Below are 13,696 nucleotides of genomic sequence, written 5' to 3'. Positions count from 1 at the left end.
TTGACTTCACCATCTTGGAGTCCAGGATGTTCTTAACTTCAAATTAGGGTTCCCCGTCTATAAGGACGGGGTCTGGTGGCTTGGTTAGTCTTGGCCCTGGTTGCACTGGCTTCAAAAGTGACACATGAAAGATGGGGTGAATTCACATATTAGCAGGTAAATCCAACTTGACGGTAAACCGGGTTGATAATGGCCTTAATAGAGTATGGTCCCAAATATCTAGGGTTAAAGGTCCGCGTTCCCTTGAGAGGTATGTGTTTTGTGGCCAACCATACTTGGTCCCCTATCTGGTACTGTGGAGTATCACTTCTATGCCGATCAGCATCTTTCTTATAGTTCTCTTTCGCCTGTTTTAAATGTGCAGTTGCCTCCTTAAAGGCTTGTGTAATCATAGCGTGTAGATGGTTCACTGCGGGCATATCTAAGTGTTGGGGTGAGTCAAGGTCTGAGGTTCGAGGTTGGTGCCCATATAGGGTACAAAAGGGGCTTTGTCCAGTTCCAGAATGTACTGAATTATTGTATCATATTCGGTGATCCAAAGAATGTCCTTCCAATTACTCTCAGTCTAATGTAACATACAACACAGGTATTGTTCAAGAGTCTGGTTGGTCCTCTCCGTTTGACCATCGGTCTGAGGGTGGTGATTGGTCGATAATCTCACGTCGATTTGCGCCAATTGACAACATTTCTTCCAAAAATGTGAAATGAATTGACTGCCCCGGTCAGAGACCAACACGGACGGAAATCCATGTATGCGAACAATGTTTTCGAGGAATTCTTTGGCCAGGATTGAGGCTGAAGGTAATCCTTTTAAAGGAATAAAGTGGGCCATCTTGGAAAAACGATCCACAATAAATAGAATGGTGTTAAACCCATTACAAGGAGGTAGATCAGTAATAAAGTCTAACGATAAGGTGTGCTATGGTGTAGGCGGAATGTCTAAAGGTTGTAAGAGTCCAGCTGGTTTTTTCTTTTGACTTTTGTTTTGGGCGCAAATGCCACAAGACATCACAAATGATTTAATATCCTTTCGCCAAGTGGGCCACCAAAATTGTCTTTTAATTTTAGCTACAGTTTTTGCAATACCTGGGTGCCCCTCCATTAGGGTATCATGATAACGGGAAATGACTAGCTCTTGTAGTTCCTTGTGTGGCAGAAATAGCTGCCCTTGGTAATAAGGCAGATCATTGGTGACAGAGTAGTCTGGGCCTTTCTTTACCCAGTCCTGCAGGGCTGTAGGATCAAAGAGTTGCTGGATCTTTACCTGAATGTCCTCTAGTGTCTGTAGAGTAGTCATGCCAAGAATCCTTTGTTCGGAAATTATAGGTACTGGTTCTGGATTCACTTCTGCCTCTCCCATCCCTATTCGGGATAAGGCGTCTGCTTTACCATTCTTACAACCTGGTCGATAGGTTATCAGGAAATCAAACTCGGCAAAGAACAATGCCCATCGGAGTTGACGTGATGATTGGGCCTTGGCTGTTTTTAAATACTGTAAGTTCAGGTGATCGGTGATCACAGTAATGGTATGCCTGTCTCCGAGAAGATAGTGCTGCCAAGCCTTGAAGGCAGATTTAATGGCTAATAACTCCTCATCGGTAACCGCATAGTTTAACTCGGGTGCCGAGAACTTTCTGGACCAAAATGCTACTGGGTGAAGCTGGCCAGTTTCAGGGTCCTTTTGAGACAGGACAGCTCTCATGGCTAGACTGGATGCATCAGTTTCCACTATGTAAGGAAGTTCAGGGAGTGGGTGCTTTAACACAGGTGCAGACGTGAATTCCACTTTCAGCTCTTGGAAGGCATTTTCAGCTTCTTCAGTCCATATAAAGCGTTTATTTTTTCGCAAGAGTGCTGTGATGGGATGTACGACATGTGAAAAATCTGGGATGAATCTGCGGTAGAAATTGGCAAAGCCGAGCATGCTTTGTACTCCTTTAACTGAACTTGGTGATGGCCACTTAAGGATTGTGTCCACCTTTCGTGAGTCCATTCGGACTCCCTTTGGGGTCAGGATGAACCCAAGGAATTCAACTTCTGTGGCATGAAAAACACATTTTTCTAGTTTTGCATATAGTTTGTGCTGGCGCATTTTCTCAAGGACTGCTCGGACGTGCTTCACATGGTCAGATTCTGAAGAGAAGTATACTAGAATATCATCGATATACACGACAACACAAACGTCAATGAGTTCACGAAGGACATCGTTCATGAAGTATTGGAAGGCTGCTGGTGCATTGCACAACCCGAAAGGCATCACCTGGTATTCGAATAACCCATACTTAGTGCGGAAAGCAGTCTTCCATTCGTCACCCTCTTTTACACATACCAGATAGTATGCCCCCCGGAGATATAATTTAGTGTATATACAAGCTTCCTTCACTTGGTCTAGTAGTTCAGGGATCAGAGGTAATGGGTATCGGTTCTTAACAGTTATCTGGTTCAATGCGCGGTAGTCTATGCACTTTCTAAGGTCACCTTCCTTTTTGGGCACGAAGAACAAAGCTGAAGATGCAGGGGACTTGGATGGGCGAATAAAGCCATTGGCAAGGTACTGGTCTAAGTATTGTCGTAGGTGAAGGTTCTCAAGTTCTGTAAGGGCATAGATCCTGCTACAAGGGGGTTGTGCACCGGGTATGAGATTGATTTGACAATCGTACGATCTGTGAGGAGGTAAGGTGTTTGCCTGTTCCTTTTGGAAGACATCCTGGAATTCTTGGTATTCTGGAGGTAGTTGCATGACTGCTGTGGTTACTGTGACCAGGCCTGCGTTCTGATTTTTTTTGGGTAACAGGTTTGTGCACAATCCGGGAAGGGTATTCTCTTCTCTCGCCAATCAATACAAGGATTATGTGTTTCCAACCAAGGTATCCCCAGTATTATTTGGAACTGTCGGGCTTTGATTAGATCAAACACAATAGTCTCTCGATGCCCATCCTGACCCAATAGTGTCATCTCTGCGGTGGAATGAGTTACAAGCCCAGAGGCAATTTCAGTTCCATCGACTGTGGTGATGACATCTGAGGTGGTTTTTCGGCAGAGAGGTAGATTCATCCTAGAAGCCAATTCATAGTCCACATAGTTTCCTATGGCCCCGCTATCAATGTATGCCCTTACTGCATGCGTACGCGATGGCTGCCCTGGATCTATGAGGACCATTGGTATGATGAGATGCAAGGTCTGAGTATCCTTCTTCAAGCTCGGCAAACGGACCTCTACGCTTGTCGGGCGTGGTCGTTTCCCGAGTCTGACTCCATATGGCTTTTATCAGCAGCTCCTACCACCTTCCTAGGTGGTTTTGCAGGGCAATCCCGTAGAAAATGCCCAGAAGCTCCAAAATATAGACACAATTGCATTTGCTGTCTCCTTTCTCTTTCCTTCTGGGTTAAGGGTCCTTTAACCCATCTGATTTGCATGGGTTCTGAAGCATCTGCTCCTTTGGGGTTAGCATGGGTTTTGACCAACACCCGATTCTCAAACTTTGCTCGATCAGCCTTTCTGTTCTGAAGTCTGTGATCTAACTGGACCACTAAGTCTATATATTCAGCGCAGTCTTGAGGTGGGTTCACGACTTGAGCCAAGACATCCTTGAGTTCTCCTTGAAGCCCTCGATGAAATAACGTGATTCGTTTTACCTCAGGCCATCCAGTTTCCACTATCAACCTGTTAAAGGTCGCGATGTAGGATAGAAGGTCCTGGTTACCCTGTCGTAGGGACAAAAGTTCGTAATCCAGGGCCTGTTCTTGGGAGTGCCGGGCAAATAATTTTTCCATGCTAGTTTGAAAGCCCTGAAAATCCCGAAGAATTGGGTCATCCTGAGTAACTAGTGGAATTGACCAATCAGCTTCACTGCCACTGAGATATGACAATACAAAGGCTACCTTGTCTTGATCGTTTGGGAAGGCTCCAGGTCTGCATAAAAAGTGCAAGTGGCATTGGTTCATAAACACGGCGAACCTTTTGGGATCTCCGGCAAAGCGTTCGGCTGGAGCTAATGGAATATTTCCTGGTAGGTTTATTTGCACAGGGATACTCGATAACACAGGAGCTGGATTTCCCCCGGAACCAGGTAGGGGTGCTTGTCCAGCCTGGCTTTGCAATAGTTGCCTAGCAAGGTCATCAGTTCGCTCCTTTGACAAAATCAGTTCTCTCCTAAGAGCATTGGTTTCTTGACGGGCGGAATGCACTTCAGCTCTCAATTCCCCTAGTAATTTGGCCAATTGGTCAGTCTCTGAGGTATCCATAACGCCCGGGTGGGAATTTGTGGGAAGGCTTCGCATTCTGTTACGCTCACCTGGTTCCCACCGAGGCGTCGATCTGAACTGGACAGCTGCGGTCTCCACCAATGTGACACGTAGGGCCGAGATGACGGACTGGACTGGCCCACCTACCTTCGTTTGCTTGGCCCGTAGGAATATTCTTCTGCGAAGAGTTCCTCGTGGTAGCTGATGAAGCTGACGAAGTTCAGGTAAGGATTTGGCTTATCCTACACAGTTCGATAAAATAAGGACAGAATGTAACCTGTTGCTTACTCCCTTATTCAGGTGTGGAGAGAAAATATGAAGTTCGGAAAATAATGCCTCCGGCGTCATACAGCAAGGACCCTTTATTTGTGAATGTTTAACTTTCAAGAGCAAAAATAATGCCCTGTTTTGTACAAATGTACACAAGCCACACAATAAACCAACAAGACATCATTTTCTTTTTTAAACATATTGTGAAAAAGGAGCATGATTATAGTTTCAAAAGTTGAAGTCTTAAAGTACCAGAATCTAACTGATGTGAGCCTGAAGAAATATCATCAGAGTTTTACTACTGATTTTGAATTATTTAAATACATTGAGCAAAATAAACTGTGCAGTAAGTTCTCCTACTCGTATTCATTGTTTGACACGGATCAGACATTGACTATTCATACGTCAGGAACATTTGAAATTATAAAAATGCATAATAAGCTTGCCAGTGGTCTTTGATGTTTGGTCGGATCTCTGCTGTCTAGGCCCCACATCTGGCAGGACAGGCAATCCATCAACAAAACAAGTAATCAGCCATGACTCTTGGGTACGTATTGCACTCCATCTCAATGGAAGATAGCTGTATCTCTCTCAAAGGCACAACCCCTCACCCGCAAACATCTGCAATCACTCACTACTCAATCTCATATTGCACATCACCCCTGACTCAAGAATTCAGCTAAGTCCCACTATAGAAATGTGGTCTAGCTGTGCAGAAAATTAGTCTCCTTGACTTGCATACTCTCCCAACTGCCTTCACAGCACCCAACCACAAGCCAGCTCTATTTGAGTCACTAGTAGGGGCTTAACCACCCCCACCTACCTTCGTACTGGCTGAATGCGCAAACACATTCTGAATTCCCCAGGCTAATTTCTCATACCTCAGACTTTAGTCCTCTAAGGGCATTCACCTACAGCGCTTTGAGGCCATTTCAATCGCTATAGCTGCTATACAAAAATGTATAATTTTATAAATATTACATTACATTCATAAAAAGAAAGATGAGGTAATGTGCTAAATCCACCATAATGTGAGAAGGAAATCTTTTTCACTGAAGACAACTCCAAACCTGCACCATATTGATGTTATATTAGTCTTTATAATGACTGCCTTTTAGAGGAAATGAATATGTGTGTATAGCATCCTAACTCACTACAATTGTTGAAGGTGCATTAGAATGTAGAATCTGGGAAGCCCCATATTCCAGGAAAGGTCTGTTGTACTGGACTTCAGGATAGGAGCTTGAGCCTAATGGATGTATAGCCTGCACTCCCCTGCCTAACTCCACAACTGAAATAAAGACGTGTCCGTTGCTACTTTCTTGTATCCTGGTGTTACTGCTCTGTGCCATTCTTCCCTGAAGTCCCAGGATGCATCCTTGAAATATTTCATTATACCTCATTACAAGTAAGGCGGTTCTGTAAAAAAGTGGTCTAAATAAAATTACTGCTACTTTTCTCACACTTCTATATTATGTGTTTTCAGTGTTGTGAAGGAAAAACTCCAGCTAACTTCTCCACATCTCCTTTACAAAATGGAGGCTTTGCTGTGGGTGTTATTACCGCCCACAATAAATGCTGCTAATCTCCAATGGAATCCTATTGGACTCCACGAATGGCAACTAACACCGCCAATCCACCAGTCGTAATTTGGCTGCTTTTCTGCTGCTGTTATGATTGATGGCAATGGGACACCAGTATTGTGGTACATCCTGTGGTACATCCTGTGAAAATGCCACCGTATTCTTAATGAGGCCCATTGCTTTGGAGCATCCTGGATACAAAGATTGTATATTCAAGTTTGTCTACCTCAGCAAGAGGAAATCTGATACTGTGATGTGACATGTGAATACAAAGCTCTGCTGCAAGTGCTTTTAATCACTGAGCTACCTTCTTCACCATTGTGGCACTCAAACTCATCAATATGCATTTCAATTTAGGTTAATGCACAAAATCAGTGAATCTCCCCAAAGAAAGGTGCAAACACTACCCAAGATGTGCTATGGTGAACACTTATTTCATGGAATTATTTGCGTGGGAAACAGGGGACTTACGGGCCAAACTGTGCACAAATCCGATTTCATCAATTCATGGAAGCGATTGCGCAGGACTTTCTTGGGAATTGCGAATGGTTTGTGCAGGCCCAAAATGTCTGTGCAAGCCATCGAGCGCATTGCGTGAGACTGCGCAGAGCGCGGGTGTGGCTTGCTCAGAGGGCTTGGAAGGGGGTAAAACACAGAAAATGGGGAAGAACATGCGAAAAAGTGGGCGTTATGGGGGACAGTCCACAGGCAGTCCCTCGCACGACCACATTTGCGCCAAAGAACACGTATTCATGGAAACAACCACGCAGCCTCTCGGCATAGAAATGGCCACACAAATCCCTCAATCACTACGCCACCCAAAAGACAGGCTTAAGGACACTTGCGCATAGGCTTTGCAGCACGGTGGTGGGTTTGCTTGTCCGATTTAGGGGTGCATGTACACAACTGTGGGTCCAATCTAACTTAGGGGTGCATGTACGCAGTGTAGTGGGGTGCAGGGACAGTTAACGTGGGTTTACACGCCGATTTTAGACCAAGTTACGATTTTTCATACGCATTTTGTCAGGGCCGGCAACAGTTACGGGGACCCTGTGCAGGTTCCCTGAGATGCAGGACCCCATGCACTGTTTGAAGGGTGCTTCTATTAGCGCCCGGGGGAGCACACAAAGGTAGCTGTTCTGGATGTTTATGCTTTGCGTGTGGGCGTGTCCGAGACGTTCCGGGTGCGACTTGCAAATACGGTTACTTTGCACAGTAAATTCCATGAATACGCAGGGCGCACATTTTTTATTTTGCGTGCAGCCTCGCGTAGTGTCCTTCTCGGCGCGCGGCCATTGCTGGACTTCTGTGCACCTTTCCATGAATCGGCCCCACAAAGTGTGGGTAAAACAGGGAACACAAAGCATTACAGAATAAAAACATCAGATCAAAATACATTTGTCAATAGCCGAAAGACAGTAGGCAGCATACTATAAAATATGATGAAGTGTTATTCATGTTTTGTAAAATTATGTACAGTGTCTTCTTTGCATCAGTAAGCCAGGCGAGGACCCTTCCCACGGTGTTAGGTCAGAAATGTGTGTGTGGGGAGGGACAGATGTTAGTGTATCGACTCCACTCTAGACAGCAAGGGGAGTGGTTCCTCCTAGACTCCCTGCTTTCTACGGCCCTGCTTGGAGAGACATCCCGACCCCAAAGTTGTACCGTTCTGAGAGTTTCACGTTTGCCCACACGTTCCCGGCAGGACATGCCCCCATTTTGTCAAACGTAATGTAGAGCGATACTTTCAAAAACCTCATAATAGCCTCTGTGGACGTAAGGTATCAGTTCACCTGAGATGAAAATAAACCAGGATCCGGTGTCCATGGTAACAGGATGAACAAATGTGGTTTATTTTAGCTCCTTCCTGCAGCAACTCCGAGCGTTCCCAGCAGCGGCAGCGCTGCTCTGCGTCACCACTGGCCTCATTCAAGCATGAGATGGCGTATCTGCGATTATTTGATAGCACTCGTCTGAATGTATTGTCCCGCACTCTGGATCCTGTAGTTAGCTCAACACATGTATTGATTTATTCAATTTTATAGCGCCTCTGCCAGAGCATTGGTCGTTGAGTCCTGCAATGCCCCACACATGAGGGCCACCATCCCACCATCCGTATACTCCTTTTGTTGTTACGGCATCGCACCCACAAAGATTGTCAAACCGTAACACATCAAAGTGGGTAATTCATAGATTTCAGCGTGGAGGCAGTGCATGCGAGCAGCGCAGAGAGGGAGCGTGCGCCAGCGTGCGCCAGCCGTGTGCGCTAAACAGCATTCTGGCACACCGCGTATTCATGGAATTTCCAAGCCATTTTGAGCGCTGGCACAGCGAACATCCCGCAGCGACAGTTACGCCCCCAAGAACGCCCCTTGCGCAAGGAAAAGCCATTGAAATCCCCAATGCAGCGCAAAGGGCTGCGCTAACCCTGGACCAGCTTACAGGGCCGCTGCACTGTAATCATGTGAAAATACTACACGTACCCCGCTCACAGCAGCCAAAACGCATGAAAATGTACTCGCGCACCCCTCAGAATACATGTACTCTACTCGCGCCAGATACATTGTGTTGAAAAATGTACCCTCTATGGTGTGGGCTGCCTGTGGGGCATGGCCAGGGTGGATGGCTTGCCTACGGGGCCTGGGGAGGGTGAGTGGGTGCCTGTGGGGCATGCCCAGGGTGGATGGGGTGCCTGCGTTTATTTCGGGGGTGCGCAGGAAGTTTCACACGTGATAGGCATTGGGCGAGCAGGGAACATGTATTACGAGGGTATGCGGGGAGTATCACACGCGATAGGCCTTGGTACGTGTATTTGGGGGGTACGTGTATTTGGGGGGTACGTGTGGAGTTTTACACGCGATAGGCCTTGGGCGAACGGGGAACGTTTATTACGGGGGTATGCGGGGAGTTTCACACGCGTTATGCCTTGGGTGAGCGTGGTACGTGTATTTGAGGGGTACGTGTGGAGTTTTCCACGCGATAGGCCTTGGGCGTGCGGGGAATGTTTATTACGGGGGTATGCAGGGAGTTTCACACGCGTTAGGTCTTGGGTGAGCGCGGTACGTGTATTTGAGGGGTACGTGTGGGGATTCACACGCGATAGGCCTTGGCTGAGCGGGGTATGTGTATTTGGGGGGCACGTGTGGAGTTTCACACGCGATAGGCCTTGGGTGAGCAGGGTACGTGTATTACGGGGTGCGCAAGGAGTTTCACATGCGATAGGCCTTGGGTGAGCGGGGTATGTGTATTTGGGGGGTACGCGTGCAGTTTCACATGCGATAGGCCTTGGGTGAGTGGGGTACGTGTATTTGGGTGGTACGCATGGAGTTTCACAAGCGATAGGCCTTGGGTGAGCGGGGTTCGTGTATTTGAGGGGTACACATGGAATTTCACATGCGATAGGCCTTGGGCGAGCGGGGTACATGTATTTGGGGGGTACGCGGGAAATTTCACACGCGATAGTCCTGGCGAGAGCGGGGTACGTGTATTTCGGGGGTGTGCGGGAAGTTTTACATGCAATTTGGCATTGTGGCCCCTCCCGGGTGTGCCCTTTCCCCCCTTCCCATGCCCTGCAGGCAGCCCACACCACAGGGGACTACCCAAAACCCCTGACCATGCCCTGTAGGCAGCCCACACCACAGGGGACTACACACACCCCTGACCATGTCCTGTAGGCAGCCCACATGGCACCATGCACTTGTGAGCCCCGACTCATGTCCCCCACCCATTGACGGGCACCTGCCAGCAGGCCCTGACTCATGTCCCCCACCCACCAACCCACCCACCATTGACAGGCCCCTGCCAGTATGCCCCGACTCATGTCCGTCATCCACCCACCCACCTTTGACGGGCACCTGTCAGCAGGCCCTGACTCATGTCCCACCACCCACCCACCATTGACGGGCACCTGCCAACTGGCCCAACTCATGTCCCCCCACCCACCCACCATTGACGGGCACCTGCCAGCAGGCCCCGACTCATGTCCCCCCACCCACCCACCATTGACAGGCACCTGCCAGCAGTCCCCCGACTCATGTCCCCCAACCCATACACCCAGCCACCATTGACGGGCACCTGCCAGCAGGCCGACTCGTCATCACACTCCAGACCCAAGGCCCTTATGGCCACCCAAATCCCACCCCACGCTGCCCCAGTCCAAACACTTCGTTTTGAATTCCCAATGTCATGATACAAAATAAATAGCCAGCATGCCCATGAATACATGTCCCTCAGACCCACATAATGGCGACACATGACTGTGAAAAACCACATTGTGACATGCACAAAACAAATGAGAGAAGACCACACAAGTAAAGTATAGAAAAAAAGTGCATTGAAGAATTAACAAAATGAATGAAACAAAAGCACACAATAATGAAAAGAAAGATTCCAAGTCTAGAAGTCCAAAAATTATAAAAATAAATAAATGCTGCAACCAATAAAATCCAAAGTAAAATGGCTCCAATGGGTCCGTCCATCAAAAAAAAAAGAGTTTAAAAAAGCAAAGTATTCCACCATGGGGCCAAGAAAATGAAATCCAGGTTGAAAACTATTTACAAAAGACCATCCAAGGGTTCATGAGGCCAACAATCCAATGGAAACCTAATCTAAATCCTACCTAAAAAATAACTATATACAAAAAGACAGGGCATAGTCCATGCGCCCCAAAGGAAAAAAAAATAGAAAGGAAACTTACACCTACAGATCTATTTACAAAGGCGGTGGGCAAGTCCAACGGCTCACATTTTGATGTTCTGGGCCAGGGCATCATCAAACTCCTCTTCAACGTCCCGGAGGCGGGCCTCTTCCCTGGCCCCGAGGTCTCGCAGGGATGCAGCCATGGCCTCCTCCAACTCCCTGTGAGTTGCCTTGAGGCAATCAGCCCGCCTCAATGCCCTGCGCATGGAGTTCTACGCCCTGACCATAGTGAGCCGTGCCTCTTCCGCCCGCCGTCGCTCTGCATCTATTTGCCGGCTTAACCGCTGCCACACGGAAGACACTCCCAATCCAGGGTCCTCCTGCCCTCTGGCCGATGCCTGCCCCTCTGATGTTGATGGCCCGAGCCATCATCACTCCCACCTTGAGCCTGCTGCTGCCATGGATGTGCCCTGCCTGTTGATGCCTGCACGTCCTCCTCCTGCACCAGACTCCTCACTCCCCGACGAGGTGACAACATGGGAGGGGAGCTGGGCCTTGTGTCTCCGGCTGGCGGTGGGATCCCTGCCGCTGTGCTCCACAGCACCGTCTCCATCCTCTTCATCAGTTGACGCTGCAGACAGGGAGAGATAGAACACAGGCATCAGGGCACTGTACAATGGTCTGATACACACATGATAATTGCACATGAGTGGCAGTGTCAAACTTTACAAATGGCATCACACTCCCCAACACACATGTCATTTGAACCCACACACATGCGCAAATTAATACGAATTTTGCAGCAAGCAGCACCATCCATACACATACAACAGCATGAGCATCCAAAGGTTAGCCTGACATCACATGCAACACGGGGAGTGCCGAACACATGCACACACGCCACCAGACATACATTCATCTGTACATCTCCACCACCTGTCGCAGTGAAATCCTCGGCATCCATGTCACATCTGCCAATCAGCCTTCTACATGTCTGTGTCACATGCATCTATGGTGTATCACAGTGGAACACATGTCAAATACACACACACGCACATGTACAGTGTGCACATACATGAAGGTGGAACCAGCATTCATGTGTCACACCACAACCATGACACAGTGCATACACAGAAATCTAAACATGTGTGCACCCACACATGCATTTAGGCACATTGCATTTGAACACATACACCATTGATGTGCCTCACACATGACTGGACTCACATGCGACAGGCTCATGTCCCTGTACATACACATCCATACATGGGCCTTCCAAGACATATGTCCTACCTGCACACTCCTGCCACACCTCAACATGCACAGCGTCCAATCAGTAAGCATGGACACTTACCGCTCGACTCCGGACGGGTCTGCCTCTGAAGGATCTGGAGGTGGAACTCTGGGTGTATGTGTTCCAGGACCCTCATCTGGATGTTGGTAAGGCGGACCCGGCACCCCTCTGCATGCGCTGCCTTCAAGAGGCGCCGGGCCTTTCTGAGGGTCCTGGACCTGAAGTCCTCCCAGCGCTTCCTGACGTGTTGCATGTCACAGGCTGCCACCGCCTCCACGTTGATGGCAGCCACGATGTCCTTCCAGATCCTCTTCCGTCCTTCATTGTCGGCACGTGAACTTCCGAAGAGGGCATCATAATGCCCAGGACTTGCTCCACCAGGAAGCCAACTTCATTGGCAGTGAAGCTGGCAGCCCTCTGCCTCTCTGCTGGGGGGTTGCCACTGGTGCCAGAGGGTGTTGTGTCGGACATGACAACCCCCGAGGCAGGTGTGGGTGGGCAACTGGGTCCTGGGGTGGGCTGTGGAGCGATGGAATACCAGTCGGGAGTCTTCTGTTCCAGCAGGGGTGGTCACGGCAACTGGACCCCTGCAGATGGCTGACGTGCAGGCACCAAATTGCAGGGCACGTGGCCAGCAGGCATGCAGGCAGCAGCAGATGGGAGGTGGGAGTGTGCTCAGGGCTCTGGGGGGCAGGAAAATGGCCTTCTGGGCAGGAGCATGGACTTCTGTGTGTTGTCACGTGGCCAGCTTGATACGGAGTGATTTGGCACATGAAAAAACTGCACTTCAGCGTGCAATTCAAGGAAAGGCCCTTAGTGCGTAAGCGTGTATGTGACGTGATATGTGCAGGCGTTTCCCTCAGCACGGGTGCATCCGCACGTGCAAAAAAATCACATCCGCATGTGAATGCGTGTAATTCGAGGAAAGGGACTAAGCGCGTAAGCGCGTATGTGACGTTACACACGCAGGTGTTGCTCTCTGCACTGGTTAAAGGTGAGCATGGGCCAGCAAAGCACTGTACGTGCTGTTCGTGGAGACCGACGCATGTGTCTACTCTGCTGGAATCACACGTGATTACTTCTCAGCGTCTGAAGTCCATACCTCTTCTTTTGGTGGGGTGTTGCCTATGCGCACAAGCGCGTGTGTTTTTTTATTTTTCACGCAAGGCAGACGGTGAGTCGCATACGCTTTTTTCCCACTGTGGTTCCCCCTGTGCATGTGTACCGTTTAGAGGTCATTGTAGCCCGCGTGTTCCACTCGTATGTGTTTTTTGTGTTCCTGGGTGCCACACTGTACTGCTGAAGGTAATATTCACGCACGTGGGCTACCAGGGATGCGTGCATGAATTTTTTATTTTTTTGTTCCAATTTCCTGAGCTTAAATTTCTTTTTATTTTTGATTTTTTGATTTTTTGATTTTTTGATTGTTTTCTTTTCTTTTTGGGGGTGCCTGAGCATTGCGTGACCCGGCATTTCTCCCCAGGGGTCACAGACAGCCTTGCAGGGGCACTGGGGTACCTATTCCATCAAGTACCCTGCTCCCTTATAGCCAATTGCCCAGGACAATTGTTGAGTGAACCTCCCATAGCCCATTTTCCATCAGTGCCATGGTTAGGAGGCCACCAAAGGCTAAGGTCGGCAAAGCTGGGCATCCTCCCAGGGCTGGA

The sequence above is a fragment of the Ambystoma mexicanum genome, chromosome 3q (genome assembly GCF_040938575.1).
Source record: "Ambystoma mexicanum isolate Mex_15411 chromosome 3q, UKY_AmexF1_1, whole genome shotgun sequence".
NCBI classification, from domain to species: Eukaryota; Metazoa; Chordata; class Amphibia; order Caudata; family Ambystomatidae; genus Ambystoma; species Ambystoma mexicanum.
Note: the sequence above shows the minus strand (reverse complement) of the source record.